This window comes from Myripristis murdjan, chromosome 15, assembly GCF_902150065.1.
Source record: "Myripristis murdjan chromosome 15, fMyrMur1.1, whole genome shotgun sequence".
In the NCBI taxonomy this organism is placed as follows: Eukaryota; Metazoa; Chordata; class Actinopteri; order Holocentriformes; family Holocentridae; genus Myripristis; species Myripristis murdjan.
This window is the reverse complement of record NC_043994.1, coordinates 29,596,328-29,619,472: the sequence shown is the minus strand read 5'-3', so window position 1 is coordinate 29,619,472 and position 23,145 is coordinate 29,596,328.

Genomic DNA, 23,145 nt, shown 5'->3' with positions numbered 1-23,145 from the left:
TCCTTTAACCCTCCCGGCTGTTCCCCATTGGTCATACCGTGTGTGAGCGTGAGGCTTGGTGCTCAGTCAGCTTTCCACCCGGATTATTTCACTGGAAAACCTTTAGCGAAAATGTATGTTTGCTTTTTTTTTTGGTGAGGAAAAAAAAAAGAGAATTCATAAAAAAATGTGCATTCTTATATTTCTGCTGCTGCTGCTGCTGCTGCTGTGTGTGAATGTAAATTAGGATGTCATTCCTGCACACATTATGTTACTACAGTAGTTCTTCTACAAATAATGTTTGTGTGTGTGTGTGTGTGTGTGTGTGTGTGTGTGTGTCCAGAGGAGAGAGGCTAATTGAGATGTAAGATTCACACCACAGCGCAGGAGATGGGAATGCATTATGAAACATGGAGCCGGATCGTATGCTAAATATAATGACAGAGGTAAGGCCGCAGATCACATCGAATATGAGGCAAGCACTGTCTTCATCTGCTAGCCTCCCACACACACACACACACACACACACACTGACACACACATGCAACGTGCAGGTGCATACACACACACGCTGAAACGCACACCAGGGCAGAAACACACACACACAGAGAAAGAGCAATACTCGCGCACTCCTAACACATGCAAAGACAGGCGGATGTTTTCTGTTGTTGAGTTCAATTGCGCACACACACACACAAGCACGCGCACACACACACACACACACACACACACACACACACACTCACAAGCGCAGGTCAGAGAGTCCCGGTGGCGTAGAAACTGGCAGGCATCCTTCCACTGTGCTCCAACAATCCAGCCGGCTTTTCTTTACCACACTGCCAACATGCATTCCCCTACACACACACACACACACACACACACACACAGAGAAACACACACATACACAGCACATTGCTTTTCCCTTTCCCCCCTCAAATCATCCATTATTCTCAGCCCTCACAGGCATTGCAGACAATGAGAAGTTGAATGGGAGAAAGTGAAGCTAATTTGTGGACATGCGCTTTGTTATTGTTTCAATAAAAATTCCCTATGAACATGACAATTACATAAGTACAACAAAGAGGCGCTGGCGTTGCTTCAATCGTGTCTCCCATACTCTCTTTCCCCTTAGATATTCTGTAATGGATCATTAGCTAGAAATATCTCCAAATAAATCAAAACTTCTCCGCGATTCCGTTTGATCTCCGTCGGAGGAAGGAGAAGAGTCGCTTTTGATCGAAACTTTTAGACCAAGTTAGCGGACGTGGAGGCTCATCTCTCCGGAAATGGGAGCTCGGACACTTCCATGCAATATGAATGAGCCTTTATGTGATGGTTAGTTGACGTTGGTGGACGTTAGTTTTCATTTAAAAAAAAAAAAACGATGTGCAAGTTTGCCGTTGGTAGTCATGCAAACTTTCAAAATGCCGTTAAATATTAAGTGAGCACTCGTGGTTTGAGTTTATTTCGCATCAAAGTCGATGAGGTTGGCGAGTCAAAACGTGCAAGACATTGTCTGCGCCGCGTTGACCCACATTTACCCGGACTGGGTCACTTTTAGCCCTCTTCACCCCCCCCTACACACACACACACACACAAACACACACATATATACACACAGTCAGTATTCTGGGCCGGGCAGCTCCTGGCTTCCACTTCAGGGCTTTGGCTGTATCCCTTGCGCTGTGACACTCACACACATGCACACATGCACACACACACACACACACACACCCTCCTCTCCCATGCTCTAAGATCCTGTTCATCAGCCTTTATTGTCCTAATCAAAGCCTTGCCTCCCTGACCGGCTTTAATATTCAACACTGCAAGATGGTACATGAGCCGTTTGTCTCAGTCTACACAGCCCGCTAAAGGAGGACGTGTGTGTGAGTGTGTGTGTGTGTGTGTGTGTGTGTGTGTGCATGCTTCCACACAAAGTGGGGCTGGATAGCTGCGAGTTGCCCCTGACACCAAACTTAATTCTCCGAAGCGGGGCTGGGGATAAATATTTCAAGGTCATTCTGTTTGCTCTCTGTTGTCTTGTTCCGGGAGCGCCGACTATAATAGGAATATATGCATGCCTAACTAGGGGCTTTAGAATAGAATTACACTCCCTGCTGCTCGCTCTCTGCCTATAGGCGCTGGCCGAAAGATGAAAGATGACTGACAAAGACGCTGCAGTGGACACATGCAGAAGCGATTTTTAATCTGCGCTGTCTCATGCCAGGCATCTGCACCCGCATCCTCGGGGCGGCTCATCCTGCCTTACATCCAGCGAGGTTCAGTTTCTGAAGAGGCCAAGCGGGTTTGCAGGTACGCTTAAACGGGGACAACAAGTAAGGGGAAAAAAAATCTCGATGTGAACAAGTCATTCGGTTTTGTTTTTGGTGTTTTTTTTTCTTCAAAAACGGAGGAAAAAATCCGCCGGCGGGATGAGATAATGTCACTTGTTTCAGAATCAGAAATCAGAATCAGAATCAGAATACTTTATTGATCGCCAGGGGGAAATTACTTTTTGTTACAATAACAACTCCCACTCAAAGTGTAAAGTAAAAAGAGCAAATAGTCAAGAAAAATAAAGAAAGGAATATAAATATAAATATACATATATATAGAATTAAAAAAAATATGTACAAGTGCAAACATGGACAGGAGTTATTGCACTATAGGTTATTGCACATAAGTATGGTATTGAATATGGATTATTGCACAGGTTATTGCACATAAGTGTGGTATTGAATATGGATTATTGCACAATTATTTCCATCGCTAATCAGCGTGTTTCCAGAATTTTCCTGAATCGAGCGTCGTTTTCTCGACCCCGGTGGCTGCTCTGCCTTATCCGGCCTGAATTCCTGAAACAAGTTTAAACTGCGCTGGAAACAAGTGGGATTATCTCATCCCACAGGCGGATTTTTTTTTTCCCGCTTGATTTAAGAAAAACAAGATTTTTTTTAAAGAAAAACTGAAGATGAGACTAAATAACTTGTTTGGATTGAGATGTTTTCCAGAGCGGTGGATCCGGAGAGCCCGCGGGCCGTCACTTTGACAGGGGTGACTGCGACTACGACTGCTATTTCCTTTCATGGCTTTGAAAATCCAACAACGCTGATTTGAAAGGAGAGCGAGGCCAGGAAAAGTCATAAAGAGACAGTTTGGAAACCGAGGTATTTCAGCTCTAAAACACAAAACAGCTTTTAGTTTGTGTCAGCTTGGCCTTTGCGCTGCTAAAACAAATACGACAAAGTAGTCGGCGTCCATTGCCAGCGAACTAACCCACAGACCGCTTATAAACATCCAGACCAGAGCTGTCTGGACGCGCAGGGCTGAGACACACTCGAGCATGAGTCTGACATAATCCATGATGATGGATACCACTTTCAGAAAATACAAAGCCAGTGGTATTTGGGTGGTTTTCTTGCAAGATTTTGTCCTGAAAGCGGCACTAGGTAATAGTTTTCTTTACAAAAATATATAGATATATTTCTGTCTCATGAACCTAAATCACAAAATATGGCTGCAGCAGAGACACATGTTCCATCCCTGCTAATCGAGACCCCCCACTTCGAGCCGGTTTGCCCGCATTACATTAAAGTGCCATAAAGGCGCCGGTGGAAAATTGAGTCCACGCACGGAGAAAACCGGGCTGAGCGGGCGATAGCTCAGCCTCTCCACCGCCTCCAGATAGCTCCGTCTGAGGAGGGTGCACTTCAGGATTCAAGACTCAAGAACTTTATTTGCCGTTTGTGCATACACACACAGGAGAGTCAAGTTAAAAAGACACAAGAAAGGCACATAAATCTATAAAAACACATACGTCTATAAAAATAAAGTGCATAAAACCCTATATAAAAAAGGAGGAGATGTAAATGTTGCACAAGCCCAGGAGACAATATAATAAATACACTAAATCAATAGATAAATAAATACATGAGACAATATAATATAATACAATGGGTTATGTTGCACTGGTTGGTTTATGGGTAATGAGGTCCTCTAAACTCAAAAAAAAACAAAAAAAAACTTGAAGACTTTTGGGCCACCAAAGTTCAAAGTTTCCCAGTGCAGAGTTTTAGCACGGGTTAAGGATTGTTTAAAAGTGGTAAGGTTTATTTCTTGTGCCCTGCCATGACGATCTGTGGGTCACTAAGCTGAAAGTGCTGGAAAGGTGCTGCTTTAATAATAATTATGAGACAATAATAATAATAATAATAAAAAAAACATAATTCTAGAAAGTTAAAAAGAGGTAAAGACAGATCAGATTTAGTTTGATCATTGAAAAGTAAGTTTATTATCTTTAGGCTGTTATCTAGTGTCACTGTCCTCACCGGCTCCTCCAGAGAGCGCGATGAAGTGCCCTTGAGCAAGACACTGAACCCTTAACCCCTCCCGATGAGCTGTGCATGGCTGCCTCCGCCGTCAGTGTGTGTGTGTGTGTGTGTGTGTGTGTGTGTGTGTGTGAATGAGTGAAAGTGAGGGAGCCAGTGGAAAGCAGTTTGAGAAGTTGTCCGAGTGGAAAGGTGTTAAAATTTAAATGTAAACTAATAACCATAATTATTTAAAGGTATGGGACAGCCTCCACTGACATGTGGTGTTAATGTGACGCCGACTGAAACCCGACTGATGATGCATCAACTGGGACGGCTCCTCTCACAGACCAGCTCCAACTTTAAAGTATTAACTATAATTGAGTTTAAATTAAAAAAAAAGTTTCCTGTGTGTTGGAGAAAAAAAAAAAAAACTCAAGACGGCGTTTTAATATGCACAATAATCAAACTGTGAAATGCGTTTCATGTGTTCTGCGCTCGTCCTGCTGCGGTGCTGAAACCGAGTGACGGGCCAACGCCGTGCGCCTTCTTTTCACTTCCTGCCGTCTTCTGGCGGGACAGATCTGAAGCGGGCCACGTGACACCACGGCTGACCTCAGCCAGGGTGGAAACAAAAAAGAAAAACAAAAAAAATGAAAAAATCTACACACTCTTTTGTGCCGTACGCTGAGATCCTTTATTTAAGTGGGTTAAATATAACGTTTCCGTCTCGATCAGAAATCCCAATAAAAGTGTCACATGGACTTTTGGGAGGAACGCAGAAACACGTCCAAGACCGAGGAAGCACTTTGCCAAGCTCCAAAAACATTTCAGTGACTCATTAAGAATAAACACGATGAGGACGAGGATGACGGCGATTTCAGCGGCAGCCAGAACCGTCCACGTTCGGAGCGGCTTCATTTGCGGTAATTACGACTCCATACCCCCCCTCACCACCACCACCACCCCCTGCTCCTCGCTATTAAACAAGACTTTAGTCAATATTTTGCTGGAGATGTTTCATGTTTCCTCGTGGAGGTTAGGGGGAAGTGAGCGGCGGGGACGCTAACGAAGCGTGCGAGCAGGGAGAGACTTTTCATCTTGGCGGGAGGTGCAAAGTAATGAAGTTGACACCGACGTCCACCCCATTAGGCTGGGCCTGCATGGACCATTACAGGCGGGGTGAGAGGACAGCCCAGAGCCAGAGGACCCGGCTGCACACGCACACACACGCACACACACACACACACACACACACACGCAAAGTGACAGGAGAGAGATCTGCACACATGGAAAGCAGACAAACTTCATATCCACATTTGTGCACACACCTGAAGGAACTCAGGTGTTATTGTTTTCCTTGATCTCCCCACTCATTCCTCCTTTTTCCACTCTTTCTTTCTTTCTTTCCTTTCTTTCTTTCTTTCTTTCTGTCTGTCTGTCTTTCACGGTGTTGATTACCGTTGAGCTGCAGGAAAAGTATCGCAGACACTGGGAGCTGAAAAGGAGAAATGGATTGTGAAAAATGAAAGAGAGAACGCTCCATTTGTGTGTCTGCGGGTGTGAGTGTGTGAGCGTGCATATTTCTGAATGTGCACGTGTGTGTGTCGTGTGTGTGCGTGCATGAAAGCGGATGCCTGTGTTCCCATATGCATGTGTTACGTGTGTGTGTGTGTGCGTGCTACAAGTGTATTCTACACACTCTATGCAGCATAAACAGCCTGTACTCACACTATGTGTAGATGTGTAAGCGTGTGTGTGTGTGTGACGTGCATGTGAAGCACATTTCTGCATTCTTTCCTGAAGTTTGCACCATCAAACTGAGTTCTCTGTGTGTGTGTGTGTGTGTGTGTGTGTGTGCATTCTCCTCTGAATAGGAAACAAAAACGTACTGTACATATATTCTACTGTATATCCTCATATATTCTTTTCCATAATATGTGTATAATCCCTGAGTGTGTCCTGTATCTGTGCATGTGCACTGCTTCCCTGAGTGACTTGTGCGTGGCAGCAGGAGTGTGTGTGTGTGTGTGTGTGTGTGTGTGTGTGTGTTGAGCGATGTGGTGGCAGCCTCCATTCTCCAGCCCGGGCTGTCAGGGAAATATAATTTGCGCCTTCAGTGCTTTTCACCTGGCTCATATGCGGCATGCAAATTTATTTCCCTAATAATCCGAGTGCGTGACGGCCCTCCTCCAGGATTAATGACAGCATTCCCGGGGCCTCGCTTCCACCCCGGACCGCCGGAATATTACCCCCCTCCCGCCCCCACCCCGAAACCCACCCCCCCTCCCACCCTGACATGGAAAAATTGTGTTAGTTCTACACAGAAAAACGGCGGGGTATTTGTCCTGCTAGACAATATAATGGGCTGGCGCATCATCAGATTGCAATGTCATTTCAAAAAACCTTGAATACAAATAATGGGGAGAAGGGGGGGGGGGGAGAGAGAGAGAGGGAGAGAGAGCGGGGAGGGGAGGGGAGGGAGGTGCACAGGATAGATGGTGCGTTTTCTAATCCGGTGGGCTAGTTATCCTTCATTTCAGGTAGAGTGGTGTCGCGGTGACACAGACACACACACACACACACACACACACACACACGCTGCTGCTGCTCCGTTATTCAAATGAAGTGTGCCGCATTGTGCAGAGCTTGCTGCTTTCCCGGGACACATCCCTTTTCTTCCCCTCTTCCACCGTTAATTAATCTTGGAGATCTTTTTTAGCATCCCTCCCTCTCTCCCTCTGCCTCCCTCCCCGGCCCCGGCTCTCCGGCTTTTTCTAAGCAAACAGTATGAAATATGGATATGGGAGAAGTATTAATTATAACCCCATGTGTGGGTGTAGATCTGTGTGTGTGTGTGTGTTAGGAAAAGAGAGAGAGAGAGAGAGAGAGAGAGAGAGAGAGAGAGAGAAAGAGGGAGAGGAGGAAACAATGTGCCAGCGCCACCACCCACCGCCTGGATCTGTCACTGAAGAGAGAGAGAGAGGAGAGAGAGAGAGATGTAGCGAGACAAGGGGTAATGTGAAAGAAGAAGAAGAGAGTTGAGAGTGTGTGTGTGTGTGTGTGTGTGTCCTCATGGCAGTGTGTGTGTGTGTGTGTGTGTGTTTATGTGTCACCTAAGCCCCTGTAGCACTTCACCTGCGAACAGAGAGCTCCTCCATCACAGGCGAGGCCATACAAAGCCCGGCTCCGGCCTGTCAGCCGCTGCCACCCAGCACAAAGCGGGTTAACTCCGGCGGCGGCTCTGCACCCTGACAGGCCGCGACTGCTGGTCACTTATCTTTTTAATTAGCTTTTCACTCCTCCTCAGCCCAACTCTGCTCTCCTTTCCTCTTCTCTGCTCTCTCTCTCCTCTCGCCTTCTTCCCCTGTCTCTAATTCTGGGCGCACTTCCTTGAAAAATTTCTCTTATGCATACTCATCCCCTCCTCCTCCTCCTCCTCCACCCCCCGCACTACAACCAAGACGAAAAAGCACGAGGGGGGGAAATGCTATAATTAGAGCTCGTCCGATATGGCTCTGTGGACGCCGATACACCGACGTTTTTTGGATTACACCGATCTTTTCATTGCATTATCTTTGATTTTTGACGATTTCACAGCAGGACAATGCGAAAAAACCACAAAGTGTCTGTGATTCCCCTCCTAAATGTCATTCTTGTAATTGTGGAAAAGTGTCCAAAGCAGCATTTACAACATCACGGGACGTGAAAATTCTCCACGGAAACCCCCTAATGAATCAGATGTGTGCACACTCCTAAACGTATGTGGCAGACTTTTAACTTCGTATTAAGGCTGATAGTGTAGGCCTCCATCTACGTGTATTTTGAATTGGGTTACAGTAAAACCTCTAACTTATTATATTATAGTTACTGATCTATAGGTTAAATGTCATATCTGTCTAGTACTGCTGTATTGTTTCGTATTTTACTGTATTGTAGTGTATTAGCCTAGGCCCTATTGTAACTTGTGAGATGTGTCATGTTACCTTACTTAGATATATGGACTATGTTTTTTTTTTTTTTACCTTTCAGGGAACATCTTACCAGGGACTACAGGCGGAAATTAGCCTTTGGCTCCAACCTGGCTTGTTTACAACACTATTTTTGTACTCTTGTACTCATATATGGTGTTTGTTCATTAACTTGCGTTGTCCCTCTGCAAATAAATAAATCAAATCAAATCAAACTACTGAAAAAGCCATCCAAAGACTGGGCATAGACGATGGTTATCGATTAAAATGCATCATATCCAGCATTTTGGATTTGGATGACCCAATCTTCCACTGTGCTGCAACGCAAAAATGCTGCAAAACAAAAATATCGGCTATATCGATATCCTTTGCATTACAGCTGTGAGAGCCAGTATTTTACTCCACTAGCTTTACTTTGATGTCCTGGCAAGAAGATTTGAAAAAAAAAAGTACAAGGATCAGTGTTTCCTGCAGAATTTTAATTGTGTCAAAGTTGGAAAACCTCTCCAGCGGCCTATAGGTCATCATGGAAAACAAAAACTCTTCACTGAAATCCTGCATAATAACATATTTATGCATAGTTCTTGGGAGCCTGACTGAAGAATAAACTCAGGTTAAGAGCTTTTCAAACAACCAGCGCAGTGATCAACTTGCCTGATCGATTAGAACTGCTCGTATCAGATCCGGAATCCACTTTTCTGATTTCAGTCTCGATAAAAAGTCAGTCGTTTCTGTGCATGATGAAGCGATATATCAGTCTAACCCCAGCCGTAATGGTTCCTTGCCTTTCTGTTTTCCGTTTGCTCTGGATCACTTTAATTTGAACACTCATTTTGTTTGGCTGCGTGCTCAATCTCTCTCAAGTCCATTTGACACATAAACAATGTATCGTTGCCAAAAATGGCACATCAAATGCAACAACAAATCAAATATACTCTGTGTAACTGCGCACGGAGTGACATTAAGACCATGACTCACATGAAAAAACACTTGGTTTGTTTTTCTGGTTTGCAATCCATGCAGCGGGCTCTGCAAACTTTGGAACGGCACGTCCACATTCACGCCCTGTAAATTTGGAGGGCCTCGTCTGCGCGCCGGCCCTTACTCTTCTTTTTTTATTGCAGAATTGATCGGAGGTACTTTTTCTCCAGCCTCATTCACTGCCTCTCCCATTCTTTTTCCACTGTGTGTGTATCTCTTTTGTGTGTGTGTGTGTGTGTGCCTTTGTGTTGGCACACAGCACACACACACACACACCAAAGGGAGAGACTTCTTAGCAGTGAAAAATGGCCGGTGTGTCGGTGCAGTGCCTTTGTCCGGCAACCCGGGCCAAAAGCAACACGAGGCGAGACCCCGGGGTCCTCGCAGTTCACAGACACAAGGAAAATAAGACTTGAAAATAAGACCATGAGTCACCGAGCCCTCAACTACAACAGAGGATGATTAACAACGGCCAGAACAAAACTCTATCGGCCTCTGTTGGCACTCAGAGGAGACGGGACTCTGGGAAAAAGAGGAGCCACTTTAGAAAAAGAGAAAAAAACAACAACAGCAACAAAAAACCTTTATTCCTTCGACCAGGTGTTCATCACATGCAGTATCTCCAACATCAGCGGTCTGATTTTAACAAAATTCATGAGAACCGCACCAGTTTGACACATTTACCGCCGCGATACGATAACATACACCTCATCCATCGTCGTGCATTTCATCGTTTTCTGCACGTCAATACCTCGATTTCAAATTCATTCTGATATTTTTGGTATAATCACGATAAACACACGAGATGATGCGCTGTATTGTTTGTGCTACGCGGACTAATAAAAGCGTAATTTCAGTTTGTGCCGGAAGAACAGCGCCATCTTCCTGTTTTTTTGTGCCAGATGTCCTGCAGTGCGACGCAGTGACCACAGAGGGCGCCAAAATTCACAGGAACGGTCTTGTTTGATTGCACTAATTATATTGATGTGTTAAAATTATTGTAGCAATGATTGGCAAATATAAAAATGCTGCAGGTTGCATATTAAACTACAGTCAGAGAGGCTACGGGGCCTTAAGTTTGTCAGTCTTCTGTGATTTGTTATTATATTTCCCCATTCCCAGGCTGACTGTCGCTTTTTAGATGTGTAACCACTGTAGAAGTTTTTTTTTTTTTTTATTTACTGTAAATTGCCCGCTGAACTACTGCTGCACTTTGGCTCCATCCTCAACAAGAGCTATTTGAAAAAAAAAAAAAAAAAAAATTCAACTTTTGTAATCCTTTTAGCCAGTGGAAGTGCTAAGGAACGGTGCGCTAACAGGCTTGTTGGCAGACAGCTGAGTTTCGTATTAATCATCACTTAATTACTCATTAATACTCGTGAATCACTAACTTTGTTCAACTGTATCACATTTTAGAGATTCGCTGCAGCCTCAGATACTACACAAATCCACAAAGCGGGTGGGGGTGCGTGCCATGGCCGCCGCTTTCCACAATACCACTGCCGGTTAGATGCAGGATAAATTCATAAAGACGGTCATGAACAATGTATGCCGGCGTATACAGTATTAATGCAGGGTAGCTAACAGATAAATTCATGGGTTTCTACGATGGCTACTGCACCAAACGCTCCTCTCAACCCCTCTGCCCTGCTTTCCGGCTCTGCAATTAAACCCCCCGCTCCCTGTTTACCTGGCTGCAGCAGGCGGGAACATAAAAGGTGACGGGTCAAAGTGGAGGTCAGGCTCCGTAGCGCCCGCCTCACCCCTCTAATGTGTATTCATTATGTGTGTATTAGTTTGGGGAGTGAAGACGGAGGTTGTTTTGGAATTCCTCGCGGATCGCCGGAGATTCGCGAGGACCCCGGGCCGATCCCGCGGTCATCAGCATTCCTGGAAAGGGGGCAACTCACCGGTGACCAATTAGGTAAGGGCCGCGGCGAGGCGGGAGGTGAACGGAGGCGTCTGATTGGCTGGCGGAGGCCCGTGCGGCTGCTGAGAGGACCTGTGTGAGGACACAGCGATGGCATTAAGTGGAAGGTGTGTCACGATGCTGGACCTCCTGGAGCACAGAAACACACACACACACACACACACACACACAGCATCAAGAACTAATAACCCACTGAACACCCGGTTTTCAGCTCAGAGTACACCGCCCTGGAGTCAAATGTTGAAAAATTACACTTCAACCAGGCTAAAGCTCGTGTCCAAACAATAAGAAAAGGTCAAATAAAGACACAGTGTGCTGTACTGTGTGGCTGTGTTTTCTAGTGTACTTGATTTTATACTTTTTTTCCTGCCATTTCATCAGTAATCTCACCTCATTTTAGGTGTAAATGTACTGACCGGCTGAATCCAGGTCAAAGCCACAATCCCTCTCTGATTTCACCGACGGAATCCGCCTCGGTCACGCTGAGAAGGCGATTGAAAAGCGGCGAATATGCGCTCTGTTTGCGTCTGTACATTATTTCCTGTCGTGCGGCGGGAGTTGTCTTAACAAAGGCCTTTGATTTCTGGGTAAAAACAGCCATGATGTCACCTGTCAGTGTCCATCTCAGCCACCGATGAAGACGTGACAGCCTTTAGGGAACCAGAATACCATTAACGCCACATTTCATCCCAAATGGGTTTTTATTAAAATGAACGCCTAATTAAATTCCGAGATGAGGGGGCAGTGAACAATGCCAGACAGTGGCTACTTTGATTTTTCTTTTTTTTTTTTTCCTCCTTCTTCTTCTTCTTTTTTTTTCTTTTTTTTTTTTTTTTGTTTTAAAGTAATTATGCAGGCCTGACATGAGTGAGCACACTGCCGGAGACCCCTCTAATGAGTTAAGCAAGAAAAATCGCCACAGTCGCCTTCCCTGGCAGCAGCTAATTGCATGGCCACGTCAGGCCACCACTAACACTGTCATTTCAAATGTGCTTTTCTTCTTTTTTTTTGCTGTTTTCAATTTAGTTAATTAAAGTTTCTGTAGGGGTGGGATGTAAATAGGCGAGGAACAGGGGCGCCGCACCTGCTGGATCGTGATCCTCTTTGGGAAAAGTCGCTCAAGATGCAGACATGGGGCTGGGGTCGATGAACTTTTCAGCTCAGTGGCTTTAAAGAGCGCGAAAGCCGATAGTTTTGACATTCTGCGTTATGGTAAAGATTGTTTTTTAAAGCACATATCAAGTAGACGGAAGTTTAAAAGCAGTTGCAACTAAAGGCGTCTGTCATACCGGCAATAGTCTCCTAATCTGTAATCAATAAGCCAGCAAATGCATGAATGAATCAATGGGAATAAACACAACAAATAACAAGCGACATCTTCAAAGCAACATGTAAGTGCTGAATGAATTTTTTTTTTTTTGCTTTTGTTTTTATCTTTTTGGCTTTAATTAGCTCAAAATGCAGTAATCCTCACTGTTAGAGAAATAAAGAGAAATAGGAAAAAAATATGTAAAAGATGTACAATAAAGCATCTACACACACACAAAAGACAAAGAAGGATGCAAAAAAAAAAAAAAAAAAAAAATCCAGTTATGAATCAGAATTATGACATTTTAGTTTGTCTCCAGGCAGGAATGTCTACATCTATTTTAATCAGATGAAAAAAAAAATATTAGAATCACACTAAAAATGTCACAGCAACCCTGTCAGTCATCCCAAATTTCAAGCCCTCACACTCTCTCACACACACACACACACACACACACACACACACGCACGGACAGTGGTACTGTACAACATAGCTGTTGCATCTACATCTACAATGCCTTTGTTAACATTTGCGGATGCCACTGGACCTCCAAACAGGGAAATCACAGAGACGGCACATAATTATTCATATGTTTCACTTAACCTTTAACATGCGGCCCCATACAGTACCCAGCCGGCGTCTGCATACTGGTACCAGATTATTATGAGAATGGCCAGGCATTTGTCCTTGTTTACGTGCCCTGTTGAAGCATCCTTGGCCGTGCTTGCCTACTCTCCAAATGAATAGCATTCCCTGGCCCCTGGAGGCTTCCAACTTCTCCTGAGACCTTTAAGTGTTTGTTGACAGACTAACAGACTTTGGCTTGTTTAGCTTTCTCCACTCTTTAAAATCCAAAAGGTCACCAGCAATCCCTCCGCCAGCCGTAACCCACCCCCCCATCCTCTCGACCCACCACCTCCACCACCACCACCACCACACACATTCCCCTCCTCCACCCCTCAAAAAAGAAAAAAAAAAAAAAAAAAGAGAGAAAAGAAACAAGACCTCAGGAAAATGCCCTTACGCGCGGACCTCAAGAGCTCTCAGGGAAACAAATAGGATCCCTGCTGCCACGGTTACCAAGTTTACCAACATGTCGCTATGGCTACAAATTACAAAATAGCTGGAAATGCGGCCCCCTTGGCCACGGAGGCAAACAAAGAGGAAGAGGAATTGAACTTGGTATCCCTTTCTGAGTAGATTACCCAACACGAGCATAAAGAAACATTTCATCGGATATTCCTTCGCCGCCGCCGCCGCCCCCCACCTCAAAAAAAAAAAAAAACAACAACAACAAAAAAAAAAAAACATAAAGGGCCGAAAGTCTTCCATAACGCGCTCCATATGGCATATTTGGGGGGTCAGTGTCAGCGTCGCAACATGGGGTGAAGCAGTACAATGGAATTATCGTGCATAACATGCATAATTCCCCTCGTTACAGCAAACGAGCAGTGTGCGCCCCGTTATTTGGGGTCTCTATTGTTGCCGTGGCGCTGCTCATTATTATGGGGTGTCTGGTTCAGGCCATCAGAGAGGCTCTCGCCACCGAGGTCTCCGTGGAAATTGGCGAGCCCATCTCACTGCTTAGCAACCAAGCCCTGGGGCCTGTTTTGCACAGCTTAATTCAGATGAGAGTGCCACGCACGGGATTGGCTAAGCTCGACTCACACCTCCCTCACTCCCTCCCTCCCTCTCTCTCTCTCTCTCTCTCTCTCTGACACACATACACAAACACACTCTCTCTCTATCTCTCCCTCCTTCCCTGCATAACTTAACCTCACCTTGTGTATCTCTTATGCTCTCTTGGTTTCTTTCTCTTCTCTCTCTCTCTCTCTCTCTCTCTCTCCACACTGTTCTCACCCTTTCTCCCAGTCTGCTCTTAACAAAAAGAGGTTCTGCATAGCGCCATAAAATTGGTTCCTGAGGCTTGCAGAACCCATTTTGGTGCCACAAAGGGTTCTCAATGGCACTATATTCAAATGTTTCTGCACAGGATTTTGCATTAAAAGAAACTTAAATAACCAAACTGAGATCTCTGCTGTGATGTAAGGTCCCCCCCCCCCCCCCCCCCCCCCCCCCCGTTATAAAGCAGTAACCTACAACGTCCTCTTCCTTTTCTTCTTCTTTCTTTATTTTGTCACCGTCTTTGTTGCTAAGCGCTCATCTCTCCGGTGTTTCTGCACTGCAGGGATCCCAGGGAACACCTGTCAATCAAGCCGCGTGGGCCGGGCTTGGATTTGCTATTGACAGAGTTTGAAGTTTAGGTGGAGGTGGCGCTTTTTTTTTTTCTTGGCTGCAGATTCATAAATGTGATTGTTTGTTCATGTGCGTCTTCATAAAACCACCGTCCGTCCGAAAAGGCGCCCTTTGCCGTCGTGTTTTACACTTCTGCTCGCTCACCTTCACTGTTTCCTCTCACCTTCTGTTTCCCTGCCTCTCATCTCCCCTTTCCCTCCTTCTCCCCTTCTTTCTCTCCTTCCTCCTCGCTCCTTTAAGCGGGTTAGAGCGCGGCGAGCGAGGAAATCGACAACGATGGCTGCGACTCGGGCGACCGGATGCCGCAGTGTTGTCACGGTAATGAGTGCAGGTTTCACTGTACGGACGGGAGCAAAGACAGAGAGAGAGACACATGGGAAGAAAGACAGAGAGAGAGAGAGCATAACAGATAGTGGAGGTAAGGCGGGAGAGAGAGAGTGCACAGGACGGAGAGAGATTGAGACAGAGAGAGAGAGAGAGAGGTGGAGGGAGATGGAGCCCAGCTGATAGGAGGACACCGAGCCAGCGATAGCCTCACAGGAAAAGTACTGAGCTAAGCAACTTTTCTCTCACACGGCGGAGAAAATGACAGGAAAGTTGTCTCAAGTTCATGCCGGGACACTGAAAGTAGATGCACAGGTGTGTGGCTGGGCAAATATCTCGAGCCAGGTTGTCACCAGTGTTAGGAAATGTGACTTTTAAAAAGTTACTTGTTGAATTATAAAGTTACTGCCGTTAAAAGTAACTTCTTGTTGTTATATAGGGTTATCCACTGAAAAAAGTAACATATTAACAAAAAAAAAAAAAAGTTTAGTAGACAGCTATGCAATTGGCTATATTGTTAACCCTATAAAGCCTGAACTATGAAAGAATTGGCAGAAAATTCAATTTTTTTGAAATTGAACCCTTTATTTAGTCCTATAACAAAATATATTAGAAAAAAAAAATCAAAAAATATGTTATTACACGACCTTTCTGGTGTATGATATATGATATGTACTTGAAGTGCCAATGGTATGGTTCAGGGTGACCAGGGGAAGTGTGCAAAGGTATACAACAGTATTTTGGTCAAGTATTGATTAAACTGAAAATGGAAAATGGAATTGATAATGTGTATCATATATGATACAAATGGCTTTATAGAGATAATTCTGTTCCTATTTGCAGGAAAAAAAAAAAAACAAAAAAACAGTGATTTTATTTTTTATGTTTTTATGCCAACAAACTTCCCAGTTAAAAAAAAAAAATAATTACCTGATTACTTGGAATTAAACACTAATGCATTAATGCAGCATTTTTAACGTGTTGCCCTCAGACACACGCAACATATCAAGATGGGTATTTCATAAGGTTCATGCAGCAGTAAACACTTCAAACTTGGCTGCTACAAATACCTTCCGAGGGTGAAGTGTCTAAATTACCCCGTCACGTTTACTCAAACTGAAAGCGATTTAAAGTACCTGTAACAATCCACGGCATTTTCATATAAATAAATGTCTGCTTGGCTTCTGTTTAGCACCAAATGATGGGAGATAACAGTGATTCAGCCATTAGCCGGGAAGAAGATGTCACAGCTCTTGGCACGCAATTTGACAAATAATTTCTGGGAAGTGCAGCGCAACGAGCGCTCTGCAGCAAAGGTGCAGGCACAATACAGTAAATAAGCAAATCAATAAATAAAACAAAACGAGGAAGTTGAGGATTAAACCTTTGACATCGTATTTAAATCAGATTCTTCACTGCAGCGCCTCAGGGTTCACGTTTTACAGTCGAGGCCACTAAAACACGCCGTGTTCAAACGCTGCCTGTCTGTTTCGCTGGCATTTTTTTTTTTTCATGTTCAATTTATGTTACTGTACAATGTGAATTCATTGAGAGTAACTGCAGAACGATGCCGTGGCGCTTTTGTGACAGACAGACTGTAGACGACGGTGTTTAACAAGTGACTTAGATCTCCTGTGCTTTCTGACAAGATGAAGAAAGCCTCTGTTTACTGTACAAGCATGTTTTTTTTTTTTTTACAAAGTGCGCTGATTGGATTACCTAGCGGCACATCGGAGGAAAAAGCACCTTTTCACAACGTAACGCATCGTGACAATGTATATAATAGTGACACACTGCAGAGAAAAATACCAGTTTGCGCAGAAAGTATCTATGATGGGCTTATTGGGGGAAAAAAAATAGCGTTTCACACAGTGTGTTACGAGAGAGAAGAGAAATGGAATGAGACAGTGGCGACATGGACTCCCACTGCAGACACAGCGTTTAACATCTTCACCCATGGCAGCTCAATTACCTGAGTGTAATTGCAATAACTCCAATACCTCTGCAGTCATGCTTGACAGTTTCCAGACCAGGTCCTATAATTGCGGGTTGATATATGCAACTGGAAATCAAAGGGGGCTAGCGCGTTAGTGAGAGAACAGCCAGGCTATGACTTCCACCATGGAGCGGTGAATCGCTAATGCAATAAAAGGCCGGAGTTATTAGCAGAGTTGTGAATGGCAAATTGGTGTGAATGCCAAATCGTCAGGGTTAGTATTGAATAAGATGAGAAGTTAAAAAGGGAAGTGGGAGGAGGGAGAGTTCATGAGACAATGGATGGTGTTCAGCTATATCAGAGCCGGCTAGGCCAAAGTGTAATGGGCCTAAATATTGTCAGAAATTACATAAAAAATCTACTTCACTTCTTGGAAAGTCTGATTTAGAGCAAGAAGCAAAGCTCCGGGTCAACTTAAACTTCCATCCTTCAACTTTATTCGGAAAGTGGTTCGCCAGTCAGGCATTAAGCAAGGTCACAAAGCAAGCATTAATACACAAGGTCACATCAAATTGTGAGAACTTCAAAAATACCGTTACATAAATGAAGCTAAAAGAGCTGAAATGAGATGAGACAGAGGACAGAGATACTTGTACCAGCTGAAATTAAAAACAAAGGTTAAGGACAGGACCCAGGCATGATGTAAAGTGCCGCACATAATAAAGTGCTTGACAGAAATACACGTTTATGTCTTTAACAAGAGCCGAGGCTTTCAATAACGGGTGTTAAAAAAAAAAAAAAGTTGCAGGCATTTTAGTTGCAGGCATTTTAAAGCAGCAGCCCAAAGGAAGCAGGCTGAACTCGTCCTACAGTCCACGATCGGGACATTCAGTTATCGAATTTGCCTTTTTGGTGACTCGTTTGAGGTAAACATCCCCAAGTTCGGCGTGTTGCACCCCAGTCGCTTTGCGAACCCGCTTTGACCCGCTTTGTCGACTGCTTTTTGTTTACCGGAGTGAGGCTGCCGTGCCAGGTCACCGCGCAACAGCACAGAAAGAACAGATTTAATAATAAGAGTCTTTGGAAAACAAAGTCATTAGAACCCCGCGCGCCCTAAAGGAGTTCCTCTTCCTTAATAGGAACAAGAGCTGCTGGATCTTCTTGAAAACACTATCAGTGTTTGCCTCAAAACATTTTATCATCAGTGGCAGTGCCCAGATATTTGTAATCAGACTCGAGGTCAGTGTGCTTATCCTTAATTCTGGCCTAGCCACAGATTTTAGGGCAGACAGCGGTCCATGTCCCCCATGTTTTTAGAAGTTGTTGGACTTTATGGGAGCAAATCGGGAAAAAGGAGCCCCTCTTCTAGCTGTTTGCACTGGGACAACAAATTAGACGACCATGTTTGCCCCTCACTTTTGCAATATCTTTCTGTACACTGAAAAATAATTCTCCTTATCCTGATACCTGTGGACATACAACGAGGAGACATGACGTTGCATGTAAGCTGCTCCGCCAGTGTGTGTGACCACCAAAGCTGCACTGAAACCTACACCCCTAAATTCAACAATGACATTATGTTTTTGGTTTGTGGCTTAGTCCCGGAGTTGGCAAATGTGTGCCAGCAGCAGGTTTTCAAAGTCCAGGCAAAGTCTCCACCAGGTGGTTTCACTGATTAGCGCTCCTTCGATGCCCGCCCCAAGTGATTTCATAACCTCAGTCTTTTCCAAAACTCCTCTTGAAACAGTTAAGGGAAGTGCGATCACTTCCACCAATCGCAATCTCAATCAAAATGAGTCCGACCTGTAATGTTGCTCCTTCCAGTGCGACTAAATCACTGGTTTACCTGGTCAAATGGGAGTAACCACCAACTAATAGTGGAAGCCGTAGCTGTCGTAACTCAAAACAGCTGGCACGACTTATCCGGGCCCTGCGTAACCTGCTGTGAGACTGTGTGAGACTCACTGTTATTAATGTAATAATCATACATCACCTTCTGGGATAAACCTTTGCAGGAAGAAGTCACTGGAGGAGGCCTTTCAGCCACAGAGGAAAAACTAATCAGTGAAATCACCTGCTGCACATTTCAGCTGGAATGAATTTCTGCAGGCTCCCCGGGCCGAGATGACATGTGTTTATCCATCTCAGGATTAGTCAAAAAGTTTGTGCTTTTTCGCCGTTGATGCATTTCGAATTCAACCTGAGAAGAGGAACATCAGGCAAACTAACAGACGGCTTTTGAGAGGGCCTGCGCCAACTTAAACACACCGTCGAAATATTTCTGCCACTGTTTTCTAATGCCAACGAGACATTACTTTGCTCCCTGGAAAAATTTCACATAAAAAGAATCTCACTATGCGCACAATAGCGTTGTATGCGACCCAGTAAAGGATTTCCCCATGAAAAGCTGTATTGGACTTATCTGAGATATATCTTAGTCTCGCAGTGTTTTCTTGGTTTTAGCCACAATTGGATTGTGTAGACTGTACGATCCTATAATATCAACACAACCATCAGGTCTTGGTTGCTACCCAGTCTGCAAGTTGTTGTCTTAGATCATTCGAAGCAACAGATGTCTTTATAATTTAGTTTTTCATTGCTTTGGCACTTTCAGGCCGCTCGTGGTCAAGTTTGCTTTGGGACAAATGTTTGTGTGAAAAAAACACAGAGCAAACACCGCTCGTGATTGATTGATGGCTGTGGAGCCATGTGCGACCAGCCTGTATAAAAATCAGTAAAAGTTCCATCAAAAAGACCACACTTAGCGCTACCGCTCGGCTTTAATGTGGTCTCGAGGAAACCCGAGACGATGTGCGGTTGAGCCCGGCGAGCTAAAGGGCTTTGTGTGATTCCAGCATTCCTCCATATGTCTCGGGACGGTCCAAAACCACAGGCCCTGACACAAGCGGCAGTTCCAGAGCTGGCTGCCAAGATCCACTGTGAGGAATATTCCTGTTCTTAATCCAAGAGCGCTCCATTAGGATTTATAGCAGGGGAACATAAAGTACTCTGAGAGGATCCCTGTCCAGAAATAGGCCCAAAACAGACAGACTTATGACAGCAGTAGTCTACAAAGCACTCAAACCTGACCAAAACCTTCAAAAACGTTGGTTACCGACGGTGTGTTTATGAAAACAGTTAGCCCCCCAAGCTAGGCTGTCAACTTTGAAGAATTCAGCCCGTGGATCGAGTTCTGCAGACACCGTGAAAATATTTCTCATTATATAACCTTGCACTCTTTATCATAATTGAATTAAGCAATTGAATTAATGCCTGGAACAATAGAGAATGCATGTGTGAACAACAAAGGCTGTCTTCTGTTTATTATTATTATTATTATTATTATTATTATTATTATGTTAAAGACAATAAGTGCAGCCTTTCTAGTAAAGAGTGCATTAAAGCGCTCAGTGCCAACCACAACACGGAAGGAGATATGAAAGATCGCGCGCGCCGGAAAAGCGACAGGAAAAACAACCGCGACTCGTCCTCATCACGCCATCACGTATCTTAAATTCCCAACAACTGACGCCCCCCCCCCCCCCCCCCCACCCCCTCCGAGTAATTACACTTCCTTAAACAGACCGTCAGGGGAGGGAAGGAGGGAGAAGGAGGAAGTGTGGCGGAGCGCTAGGCAAAACTGTTGGCCATGGAGCTAATAGGCATGGAATGATGACAGATATCATGGAGTGGACGCCTCGCAACGACTGGGAAGGAATTAATAAGCAGGAATGGGTTAATAGTGCATTAAGAGCCAGCAGGAGAACGGCGGGAGAGAGGAGGGAGAAGCCTCTGAAGTCAGCTGTGAGTAATCGGCCCATGGCGAGCCTCCGACGATTACCATAACAGAGCAATTGGACGTGAAAAATGGATAATAGTATGGACATAGAAGTGTGGGACTGTGTGTGTGTGTGTGTGTGTGTGATGGCTGTGGGGGAGAAGTAAAATGCACACATCCTACTGGCTCTCCAACTGGGGAAGGCAGAAGGTGGCGGCAGTCTCATCGTGTCCAAGAGTTTCACATTTACACACTGAGCTGACGCTTGTGAATTTAAACATTTAAGCTCAACCCTCTGAAACCTCAATGTGATTCACTTTTTTTATATATATATATATCAGAAATCATGACTTTCCTCTTATTTTGTGCTGTAAAAAGTACTTTTAATTTTCTTTTTACTTTACTTTTGTTATATTATATACATTATATAGCTAAAGTCGGGGTTTAAAATAAGTAAATAAATTAAATAAAAGGAAGTTTGAGAGGGTTTAAAGTAAAAATCCAGCCTAAAACATCTCTGCCGTGTTTAAAATCTTACAGTTAGACTGATTCAGATAGAAGCACGGGGGTGTTACGGGGTTTGTTTTGGGAAAAATGGTGACAAAAACCTCAAATGAGACAATAATTACACCGTTTCCACATTAAGACGGCTAAATATGAGACATCCAAACATGCCAGTCTTGCACTGCGGCGTGGATGGGAAAACAGAGAAACTCAAAAACATGTAGATGTGATTGTCATAAGATCCAAAACGACTTAGGCTCATTTATTACTTTAACAAGCGCCTCAGCTCGCATGCGCAAAGACGTCGGCCTCGCTTTTGTCCGCTTGATTTCTTGATTCTTGACATCCTGATGGAGCGATCCAGGAAGTCTCTGCATTTGTGTCCTGTTGAATCTTTTCAAAAGCAGCAAAATGCAGGTGGAAAGAGACAAATTCAGATTTACCTGGCTCAGTGTGGACTCACTCAGCTGTTATTGCATTTATACACTTCGCTAACCCACCAGTGAACAGAAAGCTAGGGGCGTTTTTCGACAGAGCAGTGAGGCTGCCCCCTGCTCCAGGTAACAGGTGGGTCAAGTGGCGCACGGCTGCTGTGGGCTTGAACCTGTAACCTCCTGTCACGGGACGGCGGCTCTCAGCGGCGGGCCACCCTGCCGCCACTTTCCTGCAACATCTCAGCCTTATGAGTCCTGACAAGGCCAGTGGCGCGCCTCCTCTCTGGCATGTGTCCACTGTCCCGACGTCTGCGGAGCTGGAAGACATTTCACAGCTACGGGGCAAGGAAAATACAGAGGGCCGAGGATATGATATCGTTGAAAATCGATACGCCCCGGGCTTTGCACCGTTTGCTTCCAGCGCGGGGCGGAGAAGCGTGAGACGTTTCATTTTGTGCGCCCGGGATTCCTTCGGCTGGACGATTATCCCCCCCCCCCCCGGATCAGTCCCCGCACCTCGCCTAATCAAACGGACATTCATCCCTGCGAGGAGAGAATACCCAGCCGTTTGGATCCTCACTCATTACGTGATAGCTCAATCATAATGTTAATTTTATGGGGGTATTATTGTACAGGCGGGCGACCGTAACCGAACACGACTGCAGACGGAAACTCGGGTTGTACACACAGCTGAGAGCAACTTCACATTCAAGTGATTAGACTGGATCATTTTCCCCTGTGTGAGTCAGTGTGCGTGTGTGTGTGTATGTGTTTGTGTGTGTGTGTGTGGAGAAAAGGCCATATTTGTGTCCAGCACACCAAGACGTGTGTGCCTTTGCATAGTGAGGTGTAACAAATGAAACAGGCTCCTTTTAAGTGAAGAAATGCACAGTCAGAATTATCATTTTAGATTTTATTCACATTAAGATAATTTTTATTTTTCTCAGTTTTGGCTGACTGTCTGCTCTAAAAGGACGCTGCAGAGCTGACATGGAGCGGACAACTTTCATTTCAGCTCTCATGATGATGGAAATGTTTGTGCAGACATACAGATGTGAAGATTTGGGATTTTTTTTTTCACCAGGAGTCGACATATAAACATACAAACATGACACAGCACTGGATAATAAAGCATATATTGCATTATGTCAACACTGTAGGTCGTGTGGCCTTTTAATCAAGTGTATCCTACTGAACTTGTGATGTAACTATGCACACACATAACCAAATTAAGTAACACAAACGGTTTACACGGTTAATTCTGAAAATAAATCATGTCAGTACCTAAAAGTAAATGGAAATGCAAAATTATTGCACGCAACCAAACTTTTAAATGAATGTCTGCAGTATAAATCAGCTGTAAATCACTGTTAACGTGCCACAGCCTGTGTGGTTCTGGCTTAAATCTGGTGTATTTAACCACTGAAAACGGATAT